Consider the following 23,957-nt stretch of genomic DNA (forward strand, 5'->3'; position numbering starts at 1 on the left):
TGGCAAATGATGTGGGTGAGGACAATGGTAATATTTCCAAGATCATCAACAAGATTGTGATTTATACTACAAGTGTTTAACTCTGAACAACATTATTAAGGGTATTATTGTGTTGTCTATCCTGGTAGGCTCCTTTGGGTGATTAGTAAGGTAATTAAGCTATATAGTGTCATCAACAAGAGCGCGATTTATAGTACTTCAATTGTTTAACTCTGTAAGATAACAATATATTCTCTGTAGTGTTATTTGTTTGTCTATTTATGTGGGCTTGCTCCCAGCTTTCTTCCTCGCCAATGAATTTTTCTCATGACTAAAGAGGCGAAAGGTAAATTATCCAAAACCGCATACAGTATGAATATGCATCTTTGTAGTCGAGTTTGATGTCTTTTTTTAGCCCAAGCAATCTACCAGTTATTGCCTAGAAATATTTTATCCAAATTGTGGGTTTTTAATTTCACATGGATGCTTCCTTACCTCCTAAAAGAAAGTGGTACGAAGAAATTCTGGGTCAACTCATGGAATTACTTATGTTGTTCACATTTCAATCTCATCGGAATGTCTACTGATGTCTTGAGAGTTAGTTAAGTGTTCTCAGATTCTTAGTAATTAATATGGTTGATCGACCTTGCTGCCCTCATGCTTGCTGACGATCAATTATTCATTGTTATTGCATGAGCTTTTACATTTCATGGTTGTCCCATGCAAATAATCGTCTTAGAGAGGGTCTATGTTAATTTTACTTCTAGGATCCCGTTTGTCCTATATTTGCAATTTTAGTTAGGTCACCAATATGGTGGAATTCAAGTATTTGACAGAGATAGGGATACATGCTTTGGCTTAGCAGAATGGTAGGCTGTAAACATGAGTGTGATTTATTCAACTATGTCTTCAACTGTGAAATATATTCTTAGAAATAGAAGTATTATGCATATTCTTTTTCTCTATTTTTGTGGTCCAGTGTTATCTTTTTCCCCTTTTACCATGGAGTTTGCTCATGACTAACTTGACAAGACGTAAATCATCTACAACAACACATAATATAAATATGCAGGTGAGTTCAATTTGTGGTTGCTAACTTACATCTTTGTCTTACCTCTCAAGAAGACATTTATAGGTCTGGAACTATTTAAAGGCTTGCTTTTCACAGGCATATTATTCTTTTTGTTCAGATTTATTTCATAATTTCAGTTCACATATTATATGTACAATTATTTTATTATATACGAAGAAAATAATAGTAATTAAAACATTCCAGATAAATAGCATTTTGTTGATTTAGTATTCATTTATCATAGGTACACGTCTCCAGATAATTGTCGTACCTACGCACACATGCATGTTCAGACATGATCCTTATTCGTTAGCCTCGACGGTCCAAAGTTCTATGGTGTTGCCTTTATAACATATTTTCTACAAGATAAGCGCACATGGTCCTCCATGAGGACTTCGAGAAGTGACACATTGTTCAAACAACAAAAAATGTTACATTGGAGTTATAACTAGCGAAAAGATATGAAGTTTTGTCTCCAAGTGGATTCCATCTAATGGACATGTCAATATATATGCCGATTATCGTATGAATTTTTATTCTCATAATTTTTTTGCGTTATTTCCGTGAGTTATGAGCCTATACCAATTGGTAGAGCTGCCCACTATGTAGCAACGTTTGTGTAACTCGATCATGTGCATGTGGATTGTTCTCACAGTGTCTTTGACTTTATATTCTCCATTTAGTACACATCACTTAATTTGTAAGTTATTCATTAAAAAATCTAGCCCGTGCAAATGCACGGGTTGATGACTAGTTAGTTTAATCTCTCTATTACTTAGCTCTACTTGACCACTGGACTGAGGATGATAGGGAGATTCAACTCTATGGTTGACATCATACTTAGCAAGCGTTTTACGGAAAGCACCATGAATAAAATGTGAACCACCATAAGTCATTAGATATCTAGGGACTCCAAATCTAGGGAAAATAACTTCTTTAAGCATCCTAATAGAGGTGTTGTGATCAGCACTACTAGTTGGGATAGCTTCTACCCACTTAGTAACTTAATCAACAACAACTAGGATATGAGTATACCCGTTGGACTTTGGAAAAGGTCCCATATAATCAAAACCCCAAACATCAAATGGTTCAATGACAAGTGAGTAATTCATAAGCATTTCCTGACATTTACTGATATTACCTATTCTTTGACATTCATCAGAAGACAAGACAAACTTACGGGCATCCTTGAAGAGAGTAGGCCAATAGAAACCTGCAATACCTTGTGTGCAGTTCTATCTCCCGCATGGTGTCCTCCGTAAGCCTCGGAGTGACACTTCTGTAGGATCTGTCCCTGTTCATGCTCAGCTACACAACGTCTAACAACACCATCTACTCCTTCTTTATAAAGGTGAGGATCATCCCAAAAGTAATGTCTCAAATCAAAGAAGAATTTCTTCTTTTGTTGTTATGTGAAACTAGGTGGTATATATTTGGCAACAATATAATTTGCATAATCATCATACCACGGTGTACTACGTGAAGAATTGGTGACATTCAATTACTCATCAGGAAAGATATCATCAATAGGTTGTGGGTCATCAAGAACATTCTCCAACCTAGACAAGTTATCTGCTACGGGGTTCTCAACACCCTTCCTATCAACAACATGCAAATCAAATTCTTGTAGCAAGAGAACCCATCTGATAAGTCTAGGTTTAGCATCTTTCTTTTCCATGAGGTACTTAATAGCAGCATGATCAGTGTGAATAGTAACCTTGGAATCAACAATGTAAGATCTGAACTTTTCACATGCAAACACGATTGCTAAAAATTCCTTTTCAGTAGTACCATAGTTTCTTTGGGCACTGTCTAGAGTTTTACTAGCATAGTGAATAACATTCAACTTCTTGTCAACTCTTTGTCCTAGAACAACACCAATAGCATAATCACTAGCATCACACATAATTTCAAAAGGTAAGTTCCAATCAGGTGGTTGAACAATAGGTGCAGTTATCAAGGCCTTCTTAAGTATTTCAAAGGCTTCCTCACAATCATCGTCAAAACAAAAGGAATATCCTTTTGCAAGAGATTGGTAAGAGGCCTAGGAATCTTAGAGAAGTCCTTAATGAACCTTCTATAGAAACCAGCATGACCAAGGAAACTTCTTATACCTTTGATATCTGTAGGGCATGGCATTTTCTCGATCACATCAACCTTAGACTTATCGACTTCAATACCTCTTTCAGAAATTTTATGTACTATGACGATGCCTTCATTAACCATAAAGTGGCACTTCTCCCAATTCAAGAAAAGGTTGGTATCTTTACATCTCTGCAAAACTCAATCAAGGTTGTTGAGGCAATCATCAAAAGAAGACCCGTAAATGGAGAAGTCATCCATGAAAACCTCAACAATATTTTCACAAAAGTCAGAGAATATAGCCATCATACATCTTTGAAAGGTGGCAGGTGCATTACATAAGACAAAAGGCATATGTCTGTAAGCAAAGATACCGAAAGGGCAGGTAAAAGTGGTTTTCTCCTGATCAGATTGTGCAACAGGTATTTGGGAGAAACCAGAATAACCATCTAGAAAGCAGAAGTGTGTGTGTTTAGACAATCTTTCTAGAATTTGGTCAATAAAAGGCAAAGGGTAATGATCTTTCCTAGTGGCCTTAATCAATTTCCTAAAATCAATCGCCATCCTATAACGAGTAATAATCCTCTGTGGGATCAATTCATCTTTATCATTAGGGACAACGGTGATACCTCCTTTCTTGGGGACACAATGCACCAGACTTACCAATCACTATGAGCAACAAGATAGATAATACCTGCTTCCAGGAGCTTTAGTATTTCTTTTCTTACTACCTCTTTCATCTTAGGATTTAATCTCCACTGATGATCAGCAACTGGTTTGGAATCAGGATCGGTTTTAATTTTGTGCTGGCATAGAGTGGGACTAATGCCCTTAAGATCATCAAGATTATATCCAATAGGAGCACGGTGCTTCCTGAGAGTTTTCAATAATTTCTTTTCTTCATGCTTTGAAAGGCTAGCACTAATAATAATAGGATATATCTCTTTTTCATCAAGGTAAGCATACTTAAGAGTATCAGGTAACTGTTTAAGCTCGAACACACGATCACCCTTTGGTGGGGGTGGATCTCCAAGCAGTTCAACAAGCAAATTATTCTTAAGGATAGGATGGTGTTCAAAGATAACTCTATCTATCTCATTTATTTCATCCTATGCATATCATTTTCATGCTCAAGCAAATATTGCTCTAAAGGATCAGTAGGAGGAACATCAATAGAAGTTAGAGCAATAATTTCATCCTTACTGGACAACTCTTTTTCATGAGGTTGTCTACCAAACTTGGAGAAATTGAACTGATGTGACACACCTTCAAAGCCAAGAGTGACCGTTTTCTTCACAGTCAATATGAGCATTGACAGTATTGAGGAAAGGTCTGCCAAATATGATGGGACAAAAGCTATCTTGTGCGGTAGCAAGAACAAGGAAATCAGCAGGATACTTAGTTTTACCACACAAGACTTCAACATAACTAACAATTCCCAAAGGGTAGATAGTATCTCTATTGACAAGCTGAATAGTGACATCAATAGGTTCCATCTCGACAGGTGCAATCTCGTCTTTAATTTCATCATATAATGATTGAGGTATTGCACTAACACTAGCACCAACGTCACATAAACCATGATAACAATGATCTCCTATCTTTACAGAAACAACAGGCGTGCCAACAACAGGCCTATGTTTGTCTCTAGCATGAGGTTTAGCAATTCTAGCAGCATCTTCACAGAAGTGAATATCATGGCCATCAACATTGTCGAACAGGATATCTTTGATAATAGCAATGCTAGGTTCAACTCTCATTTGCTCAGGGGATGTAGGTGTTCTAATGTAGCCCCTACGTATCACAGTTGAAGCTTTAGAATGATCCTTTATGCTAATAGGGAAAGGTGGTTTCTCAATGTAAGCACTAGGAACAATAGGATCATTATAAGCAATGACTTTCTCTTCAACTGGATTGGGTTTAACTACATTGACTTCTAAGGGAGGATGATATTTAAACCACTTTTCTTTAGGGAGATCAATATGCGCAGCAAATGATTCACACAATGAAGCTACTATCTCAGAGTCAAGTCCATATTTAGCACTAAAATCACAAAAAGTATTTGTTTCAACAAAAGATTTAACACAATCAAACTTAAGATTCATACCTGACTCCTTACCTTCATCAAACTCCCATTCTTCAAAGTTGCATTTAATTCTTTCCAATAAATTTCATTTGAAGTCAATATCTCTCTTCATAAAAGAACCGGTACAAGAAGTGTCAAGCATGGTGTGATTATCATGAGAAAGCCGAGCATAAAAGTTCTGAATAATAATTTCTCTCGAGATCTCATGGTTGGGGCATGAATATAACATTGATTTAAGCCTCCCCCAAGATTGAGCGATACTTTCTCTATCACGAGGCCAAAAATTATAGATATAATTCCGATCACGATGTACCAAATGCATAGGATAAAACTTTTGATGAAATTCCAATTTCAATCAGGTGTAGTTCCATGATCCAGTATCATCACATAGCCTATACCATGTCAATGATTTATCCCCCAAAGATAAGGGAAAGACCTTCTTCTTGACCTCATCCTCATAGACATAGACTAGATGCAAGTCGGGATGTGATGTTCCATCTCCGGTAAAAGGATTAGCGAACAGTTTCTCTAGCATACCCGAAGGAATTTCATAACAAATATTTTCAGTAGGTGCAGCAGGTTGAGGAGCAACTCCTTGTGTTTCCGTTCAAGGTGAAGATACCCTGAACAAGCTCCTCAAAGGATTAGTTTCCATAGTGACAAGTGACAATAAATTTCAGCACACTATATAAATGTTTCCTTACCAAATTCCACTTACCAAAGGCGCTTCACTCTCCGGCAACGGCGCCAGAAAAGAGTCTTTATGACCCACAAGTGTAGGGGATCTATCGTAGTCCTTTCGATAAGTAAGGTTGTCGAACCCAACGAGGAGCAGAAGGAACTGACAAGTGGTTTTCAGCAAAGTATTCTCTCCAAGCACTGAAATTATCGGTAACAGATAGTTGTGTGGTAAGATGATTTGTAGCAAGTAGAAAGTAACAATAGTAAAAAAGGTGCAGAAAAGTGGCCCAATCCCTTTTGTAGCAAGGGACAAGCCTGGACAAACTCTTATAGGAGGTAAAGCGCTCCCGAGGACACATGGGAATTTCTGTCAAGCTAGTTTTCATCATGTGCATATGATTCGCGTTCGCTACTTTGATAGTTTGATATGTGGGTGGACAAGTGCATGAGTGTTGCCCTTACTTGGACAAACATCCCACTTATGATTAACCCCTCTCGCAAGCATACGCAACTACGAAAGAAGAATTAAGACTAAGTCTAACCACAACATTAAACTAGTGGATCCAAATCAGCCCCTTATGAAGCAAAGCATAAACTAGGGTTTAAGCTTCTGTCACTCTAGCAACCCATCATCTACTTATTACTTCCCAATGCCTTCCTCTAGGCCCAAATAATGGTGAAGTGTTATGTAGTCGATGTTCACATAATACCACTAGAGGAAAAACAACATACAATGCATCAAAATATCGAACGAATACCAAATTCACATGACTACTTATAGCAAGACTTATTGTCGTGGTTTTGTCACGACAGATGTCCCCGTGAAAGGACTTAGTACGGGAGCCATCGCACTTTGGTGGCGACTCAAAGGGGTTGAACGGGAGTGAGACGGCGATTTACCCAGGTTCGGCCCCTCGTGAGGAGGTAAAGGCCTACGTCCTGCTTTGAGTTGTATTGATGGAGTTTCGATTACAAGGAGGGCGTAACTCGCCAGACCTAGTACTCGATGATTTCTCACCCCCCCCCTCTTCTCCCCTGGGACTCGCCTTTATATACAGGTCGAGTCCTTAGGGTTTACAAGGGTCCTTTCCTTTACACAAATCGTGACTTTTGCGATCTCTAAGTCGCCGCCCTTCCGAGGCTTGGAGACCTTATTTATTATGAACTCCTTCGGAAGGTCATAAACCACCATACCACTCTTGGCTTTACCAGAACAAGGCCCAAACTACATTTTAGATGAGTCGCCAGTTTTGGTGACCCGGCCCAACTAGGGCGGGTTATCAACAGATAATATCCCCAACATTAGGCCCCAGATTGACTTGAATTTCCTTCACGCCAATATCCTTGCTCAATTTAAGGGCAATTCATATTCACTCTCCTTATGCACCATGCATTCAAACCGCCATCTGTTGCGGAAAAACCTGAGTCGCCAAACCGCTTCTTGTTAGCTCCTTCCTCGAATCCGGAAAGGATAATGACGTAATCTCTCAATGGATCCTTCGATATCGTTATCCCAAAAGTTTCGGAGCACCATCATGGTGAATCTTTATCTTTTGGCAGTTCCCGCTCACGGTGCCTCGATTCCAGCGCCTGCCCTGTTAAATAGGTGGGGTGAAAGGACTGGGCGCATTTCACCTACCCGCATTATCGCCTTCTCTCCCCCATTATAGCAGCGAAAATCTCATCGCCACCCGAGAGCTCCGCCGCCGCCTGAAAGCTTTGGTGCTGCCCGAAGACTTCGTCGCCGCCGAACACCTCGTCGGGGCCGAGCAGTTTCGTCGCTGTCAAATGCCTCGCCGCCGTCGACCACTTTGTCGCCGCCATACACCTCATCGTCGCCGAACATCTCGTCGCCACCTCGAGGCTTTCGCATTCGTCCGAAACCTTCGTCGCCGTCAGCGTAGCACTCGCGGCAAAACCTTCTTCGGACATCTCCGGCCATATCCACCAGGTTAGCTGTTGCCATTTTAAGAGTAGATCCAAGTTCTTTCGAAGTTCATACCTACTGTGCTTTGGGCATCTCTCGAATGGCTCTATTTGTTCCTATTTAATTGATGGCGATGATGACGAGAAAACCAATGTCCTTGATACCTTTATCTGTCCGCTCTTGATTTGCACACTTAAAGTAGCACTTCATCAAATCAACAGTATTATCCCATCTTAGTCGTAGGTTGCCGTCTCCGGTTATTTTTCGCATTTATTTCCATCTGTCCAGTAGATCCATAATCTACCGCTTGTTATGTGAAAATTGTTTGTAATCTTCATACTTCGCCATTTTTGGATAAATGCCTCTGATGCCCTGGAAACATTGCTCCCTTAAGTAGCCAAAGTTTCGTAAGTCGCCCTAGCAACCTGACCCGGGCCTCTTACAGTAGATGTTTTGGCGTGTCAATTCACCCGTACTTTATCCCTTTGTAGCATGGGCGCCGTCTTCAAAAGTGACTGGCTCCCTACTGTAGCGACCCGACTCAAGAAGAGTCAAGCCTCTGGTGTTTCCGTACCATCCCAAGATCATGCTGGTACACACTCAGTACATCAATGTATATATCAAGAGTTCAATCACACAGCTTTATTAATCGAAATCTCATAACGAGTACTTTATTACAATAAAGGATTACAATAAAGTGGCTGAAGGCCATCTCATGAGATATCTAACGAAGACTAGCGGAAGCATCAGGTAGACGAGTCCATGCGACTCCAGGGCATGTCGCTGAGCGTAGATCGTAGCCTCACTCCTGGTCAGAAAAGTACTCTGCAACATGATACGTTGCAGCCGTGTAGGTTAGTATATGGAATATGCCGGCAAGTCATCAAAGAGAGGGGTAAAAATAATAATCAACTATCTCTACATGCATATTTGGCAGGTGGGGCTATAATTTTTTGCATAAAGCCAATTTTATCCTACAACAAGAGGGGCTGGAAGCAAAATATTACTACATTTTTTGTTGTTAACGAGATGGTTCTGCCAATCAATTCTCGTACCCGAGTTGTTGTTAATACACACATCATTATTAAGTTGTGTCGAGAGTTCAGGGGAATTTCACTGCCTTCGGCTCAAGTTGTCCATGACCGTGGACACGGATAATCGATTAGGTTGGGGACTCTGCAGAGTTTTGCACACGTTCCCCACAAGATTTGATCGTCTCCGTGTATGTCCTCGCACTTCAGGGTGTTTGAAGACCGGATGATCAAAACATGGTCTTTCAACGGGTCCCTCTGAATCCCTGTCGGTGCCCATCCAATCCTACCGTTCTTCTACATCTGCTAGCACCGCCTGTCCAGAGTCGCCGCGTTGTCTAACCAAGCCAGAGCCCATAATGACTTGTGGCTGTGCAGGTAAGCCTTGGGTGTTGAAGCCTCCGTCCGTCTCTTCGAGCCTGGGTGAAGCTTTCCGCAAGATGTCATGGCCGTCTCCAGCATCCCGGGTCATCCATTGGTTTCTCCAGGGAGCCGATCAACCGTCCTTGTCTTAACCGGTCTTGGTTATTTAATCAACCTCGCATCACTCGTGTTATGCACTCAACCAAAATCCCGTCTACTCCAGCATAGCAATATGTAATTTGTCGTCCCGGGGCCAAGTATCGGAGTTGTTGTGTGTCTACCACATGATACTACAACCTATACTAAAATTTCCAAGTACCTAAGCAGCATGCAATTGGGCAAAGAAAGGTGAAACTACCATGCATCGAAAAACATAGGAGATAGTATGATTAAAATGACTTGCCTTGATGATAGTTGTCTTGATCGAGCGCTTCTAAGTAACAAGCTTCGCACTCTGGGTGATCTACCGATACAAACAAATACACACCATAAGCACTACAATCAAGCAACAAGTAAAAATAACATCACAAGTAAATAGTTGCTATGGCCTAAGTGAAAGAATTCACTACACGTCACTAAGGCAGAAACTTGTTTCTGTGAAAAACCCAAGTAAACATATTTAAAAAAAATTGAAACTTATACCACAGTAAGATATAATCACTAGGAAGCAGCAGCAAAAAGAATCAAATCAAAATCATTTTTTAAACTCCTGGAATAAGCAAAACAAGATTTAAACTAAATCTGATCTAATTCAAATTTGAGAATTTCAAACTTAGACAAATTATATGTTTTTCAAAACTACAGAAAAATTGGGATCTACTTGAAAAAGAATCAACCTCATTGGACTTCGGGATCAAAAGCTATGATCAAAACAAACTTGAAACGTTTCTGTTTTTGGAACTAAACAGAAAAAGAAAACAGATTCTAACCGAATACGTGGCAGTCCCTGATTGGTTAATAGGGGTGAGTGCTGCGGGAAAACTAACAAACGGCCGAAACTTAAGAAAATCTACGGCTAAAAAAAGTGGGGCAGAAAATCGTTCGGGTTTTATTTAAAAATCGAAGGGGTACCTAACTTCTAATCTAGCGCGTACATCTGAGATCGGACGGCTACGGAGAGGGGATGGGGCTTACCGTGGGCTGGGAGTTATCTCCGGTGAGCCTGTGCTCCGGCCGAAGTTGGTGGTGGCCGGGGAAGGGGTTCCGGCGGTCAGCCGAGGTGGGGGAGACGTCCGGGCGGCGGAGGGGATCTCCGGCGTGCTTCTGGTGGCGTCGGGGAGGTGCGGCGTGGCCGGAGGCGAGCAGTGGAGTGGCCGGAGCTTCGGCCGTGCTTGTGCTCCGGCGAGGTGCAGCAAGGGGCGGCTAGAGGCGGCGAAGTGGGGCGATGGCGAGGGGAACGGAGTGCGGGGACAGGGGGTATTTATAGGGGGGAGAGGGGGCCTCGGGAGGGAAGGAGGAGGGAGATCCGGGGTGGGGATCGTGCTGCCATGGGAAGGAAAGAGCTCGGGCTCGGGTTAGGAAAGAGGAGAGGCGAGAGGAAGGAGGTGACCGGGGAGGGTGGCGGTTCGGGCGGTGGGGCCCGCTGGCAGGGAGAGGGGAGCTGGGGGGCTCGGTCGGTCGGCCGATCCGAAGGGGATCAGGATCCCGGCTACAGTGCGATTTGGCCCACAGGGCCTATCTGGCGCCGGTGCGGTTTCTAAAAAAAATACCTTTCCTATTTTTCTAAAATAGGAAGTAAAACAAATAAAAAGGCAAGTAAATATAATCCTAAAATAGGGGTATTATATACCGAAAAAATCAGAAAAATATCCTCTACTCGATTAACATTTTTCCAAAGTAAAAATAAAAACTTTAAAAAAATGTTTTTTTCAGAAAAAAATCCCTTATGCTATATTTTCTTTTTTTGCAATTATTTTCACGATAAAACTTTGGCTTTCGTGGCTCAAAATATTTCAAAAATGCCTCGCACCTTGGAGGGTCATTTTCCTCCGCTCTCTCTTGCGTGCAAGAGATTATTTCCCGGCACTTCTCGTGTGAAGAAAAAATAGAAATGCAAAAGCAAAAGTCGAAAGAATTCAACTGCAAACTTTATTTAAGTCAATATGCATAGATGCTTAGCTACAATGTAAAACATTCCCAATTAGGAAAATTGGGATGTTACACCTACCAAGGTTAATGATGTCATACTAGAGGATTATGTGAAAACGGGAAACCTGGACCCTCATGATGTTATCGGTTGGCGTACCGGGTTCGGAGAAGAAATCCCCAATCCCAAAGAGGGGGAAATAGTTGTTTTCGTTGAACACCTTGAGCGGGGTTTTAAGCCGCCTGGATCGAAGTTCCTCAAAGACGCCATGGCTTTCATGAATGTCCGCCTCCAAGATCTAGGGCCCAATTTGATAAGCAACCTATGCCAGTTCCAGGTATTTTGTGAAGCTTACCTGCGGATGGAACCCCCAGTTCCCTTATTCTGGTATTTCTTCCACTTAAATCGCCAAACAGAATTTCACAATGGCCCCAGCTTGGAGCTCGGCGGTGTAAATGTTCAACGCCGTAGGGATAGCCCATTTCCGTCACTCGCCATGCCAAGCCACCCCAAAGGCTGGGGCGAGTCTTGGTTTTATTGTCAAGAAACCAAACTTCTGGAGCTGGGGCGAGCCTGTAGGTGAAAACAAACTTCTGGGTTATAGGGAAGATCGCCTTCCAACGAATTTCAAGCTCCCGGACAAGCTCACCGAAGAGGAGGAGTCAGATTTCATCCCAGTATTGTCCGAGTTAAGATCTTTGACAAACAACGGCCTTACTGGAGTTGATTTGATCCGCTGCTGGGTCGAATGGTGCATCCTCCCTTTAAGTTGTCGGGACGGATTAATGTGCGAATTCGACGGCACTCTAGATCATCCTCAATGCTACTTCCACACGGCCCTTACAGGAAGTGATATTGTCACCATTATCAAGAAGCTGACCGGCGAGCCCGCGGGAAAATGCGGCCAAATAGGTCTCAAACCTTTCTGCAAAATTAACCCGGCACCCAAGGTAAACAATTTTAACCCGCCTTTTGTCTTTTACTTTTTATGTCTCATTCGAACTATGGGTTCTTAAAAAATATGCCATTTCAGAAAGGTGATAAATTTTGGTCCAGGAGGCCAAAAAAGTCAGCCATGAAACAAGCTAGGCCGCCTCCAAAGAAGAAATCCAAGGGCAAGGGAAAAGCTGCTGTGACTGAACCATCTGAGGCCGATGAATCCCAAGTCGGCGACGCACCTCCGGAGGTAAAAACCTATCCTTTCTTAACTCGCCATTCATTATTGATAACTTTATATTTATACCTCTGCATCTTTTGAATAGAATGAAGACAACGAAAGCCAGGAGGATTCCGTAGAGGTAATTTCTCTTTCCTCCGACTCATCTCCTTCTCCACCTAAGCCAGCCAGGCGAATTTGTGGGAAAGTTCCCTTCTCACACCCAAATGCTTGTTTGGACCCAAATTTTCTTTTGAAGAAAGCACAACACACTTCAAATCGGAAGACCCGAAGTCATTCCGGCGATCTGGTGTCTGGTTTACCAACAAGGAACAAGAAAAGGCCAAATGAGGTATCTTTTAACAACACTTCTTCACATCTTTTTGGGTCACATTTGTAACCTGCTCATATCTTCGACGTACAATTCTTGCAGAGTTCTCCTCCTACATCTGGCGACTCAGTAATGTCGGTACTTCCGCCAATGATCCGTGTCCCTGGGTAAGTCTTTTGATAATTTTTACTTTGAATCTGATGGTGATAAGTTTTCAGTCCTTCAAACGCAACCCCTTCTCCTTTCAGGGCACAGGCGAAGAAAAGAAAGACTGGCGGGTCAACTCCTATCATAATCTCGGAGCCTACCGAGAAAGCGGCGCCGATCCAAGATAACCCAAACCAAGACAAACCTGAAGATCAAGTGGATCTCCCTAGCTCTCCCAAGGAAACAATGGATGCCCCCAAGCCGCCAAGTCCATTGACAACAGCAGAAGACCCGGACGCTGTTATTATCTCTGGTACTAGCTTCTCTAAACCGGCCACAGCGGTTTTATCGAAGCATGTATCATCATCATCTCAAACTGTTCCCGAGTAATAGACGTAGCATGTTGATCGTGTCATTTTGTTGCTACTGTTTTCTGCGTGTCAAGTATTTGTTCCTATGACCATGAGATCATATAACTCACTGACACCGGAGGAATGCTTTGTGTGTATCAAACGTCGCAACGTAACTGGGTGACTATAAAGATGCTCTACAGGTATCTCCGAAGGTGTTAGTTGAGTTAGTATGGATCGAGACTGGGATTTGTCACTCCGTGTGACGGAGAGGTATCTCGGGGCCCACTCGGTAATACAACATCACACACAAGCCTTGCAAGCAATGTGACTTAGTGTAAGTTGCAGGATCTTGTATTACAGAACGAGTAAAGAGACTTGCCGGTAAACAAGATTGAAATAGGTATGCGGATACTGACGATCGAATCTCGGGCAAGTAACATGCCGAAGGACAAAGGGAATGACATACGGGATTATATGAATCCTTGGCACTGAGGTTCAAACGATAAGATCTTCGTAGAATATGTAGGATCCAATATGGGCATCCAGGTCCCGCTATTGGATATTGACCGAGGAGTCACTCGGGTCATGTCTACATAGTTCTCGAACCCGCAGGGTCTGCACAACTAAGGTTCGACGTTGTTTTATGCGTATTTGAGTTATATGGTTGGTTACCGAATGTTGTTCGGAGTCCCGGATGAGATCACAGACGGCACGAGGGTTTCCGGAATGGTCCGGAAACGAAGATTGATATATAGGATGACCTCATTTGATTACCGGAAGGTTTTCGGAGTTACCGGGAATGTACCGGGAATGACGAATGGGTTCCGGGTGTTCACCGGGGGGGCAACCCACCCCGGGGAAGCCCATAGGCCTTGGGGGTGGCGCACCAGCCCTTAGTGGGCTGGTGGGACAGCCCAAGAAGGCCCTATGCGCCATAGGAAGAAAATCAAAGAGAAAAGAAAAAAAGAAGAGGAGGTGGGAAAAGGGGGAAGGACTCCTCCTTCCAAACCTAGTTGGATTCGGTTTGGAAGGGGAGGACTCCCCCCCTTGGCTTGGCCGAACCCCTTGGGGGTCCTTGGACCCCAAGGCAAGGCCCCCCCTCTTCCCCCTATATATACGGAGGTTTTAGGGCTGATTTGAGACAACTTTGTCACGGCAGCCCGACCACATATCTCCACGGTTTTACCTCTAGATCGCGTTTCTGCGGAGCTCAGGCGGAGCCCTGCTGAGATTAGATCACCACCAAGCTCTAGAGCGCCGTCACGCTGCCGGAGAACTCATCTACCTCTCCGTCTCTCTTGCTGGATCAAGAAGGCCGAGATCATCATCGAGCTGTACGTGTGCTGAACGCGGAGGTGCCGTCCGTTCGGCACTAGATCGTGGGACTGATCGCGGGACGGTTCGTGGGGCGGATCGAGGGACGTGAGGACGTTCCACTACATGAACCGCGTTCACTAACGCTTCTGCTGTGCGGTCTACAAGGGTACGTAGATCGAATATCCCCTCTCGTAGATGGACATCACCATGATAGGTCTTCGTGCACGTAGGAAAATTTTTGTTTCCCATGCGACGTTCTTGCGTCATGAGCTAGGTTCATGCGTAGATGTCTTCTCGAGTAGAAGACAAAAGTTTTTGTGGGCGGTGATGTGCGTTTTGCTGCCCTCCTTAGTCTTTTCTTGATTCCGCGGTATTGTTGGATTGAAGCTTCTTGGACAGACATTACTCGTACGCTTACGAGAGACTGGTTTCATCGCTACGAGTAACCCCGTTGCTCAAAGATGACTGGCAAGTGTCAGTTTCTCCAACTTTAGTTGAATCAGATTTGACCGAGGAGGTCCTTGGATGAGGTTAAATAGAAATTCATATATCTCCATTGTGGTGTTTGCATAAGTAAGATGCGATCCTACTAGATACCCATGGTCACCACATAAAACATGCAACAACAAAATTAGAGGACGTCTAACTTGTTTTTGCAGGGTATGCTTGTGATGTGATATGGCCAACGATGTGATGTGATATATTGGATGTATGAGATGATCATGTTGTAATAGTTAATATCGACTTGCACGTCGATGGTATGGCAACCGGCAGGAGCCATAGGGTTGTCTTTAAACTAACGTTTGTGCTTGCAGATGCGTTTACTATATTGCTAGGACGTAATGATTACATCGGCTCATAAGGTCGCGACAGGATAGGGCGAGTCAAAAAGCTCAAGCGCCACCCAAGATAATGATTTCATTGGCCAAATGGATAATAAAACTGATCTCACTAAGAGGAAGCCCCCAAGTTGGGAGGCGTTTTAATTTTATTGCTTTATAATAAAGACTACAAACTTACAAAATGCAGAGCTTAAAAGCTCAACTGTAGTAAGGCCGCAAGTGGGCAATATTCCAGGGGCGAGTCGACTCAGCCTCTGTGGTTGGCCGCTCAGGCCGGAGATCCACCAGATAGTAAGAGCCGTTGTGAAGATTTTTGTTGACGACAAACGGTCCTTCCCATGGTGGTGATAGCTTATGCATGCGAGCACGATCCTGTATCAGCCGAAGCACTAAGTCGCCTTCGTGAAAGGTTCGGCTCTTGACCCGGCGGTTGTGATAACTCCGTAAATCCTACTGATAAATGGCCGATCGGGCCGCAGCCATGTCACGCGCCTCCTCTAAGGCGTCCAAAGAATCTTGACGCGCCAATTCGTTGTCCTGTTCCACGTAAGCGGCGACTCTGGGCGAGTCATGCCTCATGTCAGTGGGAAGAACATCATCTGCTCCATAGACCAGAAGGAAAGGGGTAAAACCCGTGGACCGGTTCGGGGTGGTCCGGATGTTTCGTAACACTGAAGGCAACTCCTCAACCCAACATCTCGGGGTTTTTTCCAAAGGAACCATGACCCGGGGCTTGATTCCCCGTAAAACTTCCTGATTCGCCCGTTCCGCCTGCCCATTAGACTGCAGGTGAGCGACCGTAGAAACATCAAGCCGGATATGCTCTCGACGGCAAAACTCCTGCATCGCCCCTTGAGACAAATTAGTGCCATTATCAGTAATGATACTGTGTGGATATCCGAACCGGAAGATCAGCTTTTTCAAGAATTTGACCGCCGTCTCCACATCGCAAGCTCCAACAGGCTCTGCCTCGACTCACTTGGTGAACTTATCAACCGCCACCAGCAAATGGGTTTTCTTGTTAGATGACATTTTAAAGGGGCCAACCATGTCTAATCCCGAGACCGCGAAAGGCCAAGTGATGGGAATCATTCTTAGTTCTTGAGCCGGCACATGAGCTTGTCGTCCATAACGCTGGCATCCCTCGCATCGACAAACTATCTCTTCTGCATCTGCATGAGCCGTCAACCAAAAGAAACCATGACGGAATGCCTTCGAAACCAAAGAGCGTGACCCGGCGTGATGCCCACAATCACTGGAATGAATGTCATTTAGGACTACGCATCCTTCTTCGGAGGAAACACATCGTTGAAAAACCCCAGAGGCACTCCGCTTATATAATTCGCCATTGATGATCACCATGGATTTGCTTCGCCGAACAATTTGGCGGGCCAAAACTTCGTCTGTTGGTAACTCGCCCCGGGCGAGATACGCCAGATAGGGAAGAACCCAATCCGGCGTAACATGGAGAGCCGCCACGAATTTAGACTCAGGATCTGGTATCGCCAACTCCTCCTCTGACGTCAAACTTACGGAAGGATTATGCAAAATATCCAGAAAAATGTTGGGGGAACCGGCTTTCGCTGGGAACCAAGACGTGAAAGGGTGTCAGCTGCCTCGTTAAGTCGCCGGTCAATGTGATCAACCTCATAGCAATGGAAATGACCCGCCACATCGAACACAGCTCTTCTGTAAGCCGCCATCACGGGGTCTCGAGAATCCCAAGTGCCTGAAACTTGCTGCGCCACCAGATCAGAATCGCCAAAACATCAACCCACGTAAGGTTCATCTCCTTGGCGAGTCGCAAGCCGTGAAGCAAAGCTTCATATTCCGCAACATTGTTAGTGCACGGAAACATGAGTCGGAGGACATAACAGAATTTATATCCTTGAGGGGACACCAGTACCACACCAGCCCCCGAGCCTTCCAGCTGTCTGGATCCATCAACATAAATAGTCCAGTATGTAAGATCAGGCCTGTCTTCCGGGGCCTGCAACTCCGTCCAATCATTGACGAAATCAACTAAAGCTTGAGATTTGATGGCTGTGTGAGGGGTATATCGCACGTGATGCGGCCCAAGTTCAATCGCCCACTTGGCAATCCGCCATGTTGCCTCCCGATTCTGGATGATGTCCCCGAGGGGGGCAGAACTAACCACCGTGATGGGATGCTCTTCAAACTAATGCTTAAGCTTCCGACTCGCCATAAACACCCCATACACTAACTTCTGCCAATGTGGGTACCGTTGCCTGGAAAGAGTTAGCACTTCGCTGACAAAATACACCGGGCGCTGCACTGGGTATTCCTTCCCTTCCTCCTTCCTTTCAACGACCACCGCCACACTTACTGCTTTAGAGTTTGCCGCAATATACAAAAGCATGGGTTCTTTCTCAGTCGGGGCGGCCAAGACCGGCGGGTTGACCAGTTGCCGTTTCAAGGCTTTCAAAGCTTCATCTGCCTCATCTGTCCAAACAAAATGGTCAGATTTCTTTAGTAATTGATAAAGGGGAATCGCCTTTTCTCCCAGGCGGCTTACGAAGCGACTTAAAGCCGCAATGCGACCCGCCATCCGTTGGACTTGATTCACATTTGCCGGTTTTCCAAGGGACGTGACTGCTTCGATTTTGTCCGGGTTAGCTTCAGTGCCACGCTCAGACACCAGGAAGCCCAACAATTTCCCTGCAGGAACACCAAAAACACCCTTGGTGGGATTCAACTTCATCTGATACACCCGCAGATTATCAAAATTTTCCTTGAGATCCTCCACTAGCATCTCCCCCTGGCGGGTCTTAATCACAATGTCATCGACATAGGCGTGGACGTTGCGTCTGATTTGGCTGCGGAGGCAATTCTGGATGCAGCGCTGGTAAGTCGCCCCTGCACTCTTGAGCCCAAACGGCATGGATACATAGCCAAAAGCCCCAAAGGGGTTATAAAAGCTGTTTTCTCTTGATCCTCCACGGCCATCTTGATTTGGTGATATCCAGAGTAGGCATCCAAAAAGAACAAACGTTCGCATCCCGCCACCGAGTCAATAATCTGGTCGATGCGGGGAAGAGCGAAAGGATCTTTTGGACAAGCTCTGTTGAGGTCCGTGTGATCAATGCACATACGGAAAGTACCATTCTTTTTTAGTACCAAGACCGGGTTAGCCAACCATTTGGGGTGGAAAACTTCCACGATGAATCCGGCGGCTAAGAGACGGGCAACCTCTTCCCCGATTGCCTTGCGCCGTTCCTCGTTAAACCTGCGAAGATACTGCTGGATAGGTTTTGCTTTCGGGTCAACATTAAGATGGTGCTCACCGAATTCTCTCGGCACACCAGGCATGTCAGAAGGTTTCCATGCGAAGATGTCCCGATTCTCACGGATGAATTCGATGAGCGCGCTTTCCTATTTGGGATCCAGACCCGTCCCAATGGTGAACTGCTTGGATGAATCGCCAGGAACGAAATCAACCGTTTTAGTGTCATCCGTTGGTTTGAACTCGAGGGGAGGCTCAGCATCTCTCATTGGCTTCTTTAAGGGCGACATGTCAGCCAGATCAACATTGGCCCGATGATAGTTGAGCTCTTCTGCACCGCAGGCGACTTCTGCATAAGCCGCGTCCCCTTCTTCACATTCCTTTGCAATCCTTCTATCACCGTCCACCGTGATGGGTCCCTTAGGACCAGGCATCTTGAGTTTAAGGTAAACATAGCATGGGCGAGCCATGAACCGGGCGTAAGCCGGCCGCCCAAATAGCGCATGGTAGGGGCTTTTCAATTTGACCACCTCAAACATCAGCGACTCACTCGTGTAGTTATATGCTGTTCCAAATGCGACTGTGAGTCTGACTCGGCCTATGGGGTACGCCGACTTGCCCGGGATGATTCCGTGGAATACCGTGGTTGAAGGCATCAAATCCTTCTCCAATAGATTCATCCTTTGGGAAGTGTCAAAATATAAGATATTAATGTTGCTGCCACCGTCCATTAGCACCTTCGACAGGGTGTACCCCCCAACTTGGGGAGCTACAACCAACGCTAAGTCGCCAGGATTATCAACTCTTGGCGGATGATCCTCCCTGCTCCATGATATGGTCTGCTCGGACCAGTGGAGGTACCTGGGAAGTGCCTGCTCAGACACACTGTACGCCCGGTGACTCACCTTCTTATCACGCCTGCAAGCATTGGTGGTGAAAACGTGGTACTGCCCATTGCTTAACAGTTTGGGGTTGTTGTGAAAGCCGCCGTTGTCATCCTGACCCTGTGAAGCCCCCTGTGGGGGCGGTTGCTGAAAAGCTCCGGGCGGGTTATACCGCCGCTGGTGATGCACTGGATACTGGCCGCTACTCGGCTGCGAGCCCCCCTGAGCCCCTGGCTCGGGAAAACCGCCAAAGGGGTTCTGTCGTTGGTTGGGTGCAGCAAACTGCTCCTGCCGTTGGTCCGGGTCACCATTTTGGCTTTTCTTGATCGCCTCCGCCCGAAACTCCCGCATCATGAAACAGTTCTCCCAGGAATGAGTCGCCGGTCCGTCTGCCATGGCATGGTGCGGGCAAGGGCCCTTGAGTAACTCTTCATAGTTACGCGGCTTCTTAGCACTGTATCCCCTATTTTTGTTCTGGCGTTGGTTGCCATTGTTGGCATTGGTATTGGCGACTAAATCCGAAGATTCCTCTTGCTGCCTTCTCTTGCCATTGGCTCCCTGATTGTGGCGGTTGCGTCCCTGGAACCGGGTATGATTTTTGGATGACTCACCCTTCTTTGGAGAGTTAGCTTTACCGTCCTCACCGGGATCTTTGGTGTCGTCCGCTTCAGCGTATCTAGTGAGGGTATCCATTAGCTCCCCCATGTCTTGGACCTTTCTCTTGAGTTGCCCCAACTTCTGCACCAGGGGTTTGTAGTGGCAATTCTGCTCGAGGATCAACACAGCCTGAGCCGCCGTAATACCGTCTGATGAATGGATAATTTCTGCGACCCGTCGTGACCAGTGGTGGGCCGACTCGTCGGGGCGCTGAACGCAGTGCTGCAGATCGACAATCGTCATTGGACGTTTGCAGGTTCCTCGGAAGTTTTTGATGAAGCGCTCTTTCAATTCAGCCCAGGTCCGGATGGAGTTGGGGGGTAAGTTTTTCAACCAAGTACGTGCTGACCCTTCGAGCATCATTGTGAAGTATCTGGCACAAACTGCTTCATTTACGTCGAGCATGTCCATGGCGATTTCATAACTCTCGACCCATGACGCCGGCTCAAGGTCCGGGGTGTAGTTAGGCACCTTTCTTGGTCCTTTAAAATCCTTGGGCATTCGTTCATTGTGAAGGGCGGGGGCCAAGCACGGCACCCCCACTCGTCCACCGCTCCCGACGAGAGGGACTGGGGTGATTTGGATGTTCGGGAGATCCCCGCCCGGCGGGTTTTGATGATCAGGTGGGTTGCCCTGGAGGATGAGTCGCGGTCCACTGTTTATAGCGGGCTGGTCCTCTGGCCGACTCCTGGTGTGACTCACCTAGGGAGTGGAATGCAACCTATCTAGGCTATGTGAGAACTGGGCGTTTTGAACCACCGCCGTCTTCAACATCTCAATGGCATTTCTCGCTTCTATCTCGGCAGGTGTATTGCTGTGAATCGGAAGAGATTCCAAATGGCGAGTTGCAGCAAGGACGTTGTCCACTGGGTTGGAAAAGTGACCTTGAGGTGTCCGGAATCGGGGAATGCGATCCTCAGTTGGTTGAACTGGCGTGTTAGGTGGTTGGCCCAGTCCTCCCCCTGGGGCGGCTCCCGCCCCGGGAGTTCGCGGAGTATCGAACAGGCGAGTCGGGTGGAGATCAGGGGGTAGGCGACCCTGGTGCCTCCGCTGATGGACGGCGTCAGATGTGCGCTGGTGTTTTTCGAGCCGCCAGTTGTCAGTATTTAAGCGAGTTATCTCGGCGGTAATTTGAGCTTGCCGGTTCTCGATCCTGGCGGACTCCACCTCGTCATCCCGATGAGCCTTTGCCACTGCTTCTCTTAGCTTCGTCAATTCCGTGTTTACTGCCTCCTGGTTTTCCGGTGTGATGGGGGTCGCCATAAGCCTTGTAATTTCCGCTGCTAATTCGACCAAGACAGTGGCCGGGCTTCTAGATGTCTCGCCAGGCCCATCCCCGCCTGCCGGGTTTGGCGAGGGTTGAGTCGCCCCAGCCATGTAAATGGCGATCTGGCAGCGGGTTCGGTCAAGGACTTCGGGGTCCATGGCTAACGACAAGCCCCCAAGACAATCCCCATGTAGAGACCAAATTGAATCTGAATCGCCCATGGATGATTCGTCATCAGTGTTGACTGGTGTGGTTTCCTGGGTCGCTGAATGTTCTGGTTCCTCCAATCCCCGCGTGAATCCAACAAATACCGGGCGAGTCAGATTTGGCATTGTTAGTGGGCGGACGTACCTAGCCGGCTCGACGATGTCGGTGGAGATGTCCGGCTCAGGCACGGATGATCCAATCATGCGGATGAAGACGTTGATCTTGCCGAAGGGGACCCTGTAACCAGATTCGATCGAATCCGCCTCGGGCCCCCATTGCAGGTTGTTGATGTAGTACTTCCCACGGCGGCTCCGGGTCATGAGCCCCGTCGCGTAGCCCCCAAACCCTGGTAGGGCTCCCTTTGAGAACTCAACTCCACCGTGCGCAGGCCCCACGGTGGGCGCCAACTGTCATGGTTTTGTCACGACAGGTGTCCTCGTGAAAGGACTTAGTACGGGAGCCATCGCACTTTGGTGGTGACTCAAAGGGGTTGAACGGGAGTGAGACGGCGATTTACCCAGGTTCGGCCCCTCATGAGGAGGTAAAGGCCTACGTCCGACTCTGAGTTGTATTGATGGAGTTTCGATTACAAGGAGGGTGTAACTCGCCAGACCTAGTACTCGATGATTTCTCACCCCCCCCTCTTCTCCCCTGGGACTCGCCTTTATCTACAGGTCAAGTCCTTAGGGATTACAAGGGTCCTTTCCTTTACACAAATCGTGACTTTTGCGATCTCTAAGTCGCCGCCCTTCCGAGGCTTGGAGACCTTCTTTATTATGGACTCCTTCCGAAGGTCATAAACCGCCATACCACTCTTAGCTTTACCAGACCAAGGCCCAAACTACATTTTAGATGAGTCGCCAGTTTTTGTGACCCGGCCCAACTAGGGGGGCTTATCAACAGATAATATCCCCAACACTTATCCCATGTCCTCGGGAACAAAAGTGACTACTCACAAAGCATAATTATGTTCATGACCAGAGAGGTATTGAATAACATTGAGGATCTAAACATATAATCTTCCACCGAGTAATCCAACTAGCATCAACTACAAAGAGTAATTAACACTACTAGCAACCTTACAAGTACCACTCGGAGTTGCGAGACGGAGATTGGTCACAAGAGATGAACTAGGGTTTGGAGATGAGATGGTGCTGATGAAGATGTTGATGGTGATGAGTCCCCTCCGATGAGAGGAGTGTTGGTGATGACGATGGTGACGATTTCCCCCTCCGGGAGGGAAGTTTCCCCGGCAGGACAACCCTCCCGGAGCTCTAGATTGGTTCTGCTCAAATTCCGCCTCGTGGCGTCGGCGACTCCTCCCGAAAGCCTCCTCCTGATTTTTTGTGGAAGAAAACCCTCCTTATAGCAAAAGATGGGAGCTAGAGGGGCAACAGGGGGCCCACTAGCCACCTAGGCGCGGCCAGGGGGGTAGGCCGCGCCTGGCAGGCTTGTGGCCTCCTGGTGGCTCCCCTCTGGTACTTCTTCCGTCCAGTATTTTTTATAAATTCCATAATAATTCCTCGTTGATTTTCACGGGTTATGGAGTTTCGCAGAATAGGTATCTCAAACATCCTCCTTTTTTAGACCAGAATCCCAGCTGCCGGCATTCTCCCTCTTCATTTAAACCTTATAAAATAAGAGAGCTAAGGCATAAGTATTGTACGGTGAACTGTAATAATAGCCCATAAAGCGATAAATATCAACATAAAAGCATGATGCAAAATGGACGTATCAATGCGTGCCTCGCTACCCTTTCTGTCACTAGGTGAGGACACCGCACGGTATGAACCCAAAACCAAGCACTTCTCCCATTGCAAGAATTATAGATCAAGTTGGCCAAACGAAACCCACAAGTCGAAGAGAATTACAAGGATACGAAATCATGCATATAAAAGATCAGAGGAGACTCAAATAATATTCATAGATAATCTGATCATAAATCCATAATTCATCGGATCTCGACAAACACACCGCAAAAGAAAGTTACATCGGATAGATCTCCATGAAGATCATGGAGAACTTTGTATTGAAGATCCAAGAGAGACAAGAAGCCATCTAGCTACTAGGTATGGACACGAAGGTCTGTGGTAAACTACTCACACATCATCGGAGAGGCAATGGTGTTGATGAAGAAGCACTCCGTGTCCGAATCCCCCTCCGATAGGGCACCCGAATGTGCCCCAGATGGGATCTTGCGGAGACAGAAGCTTGCGGCAGCGGAAAAGTATTTTCCTGGCTCTCT

This window comes from Hordeum vulgare, chromosome 2H, assembly GCF_904849725.1.
Source record: "Hordeum vulgare subsp. vulgare chromosome 2H, MorexV3_pseudomolecules_assembly, whole genome shotgun sequence".
Lineage (NCBI taxonomy): Eukaryota > Viridiplantae > Streptophyta > Magnoliopsida > Poales > Poaceae > Hordeum > Hordeum vulgare.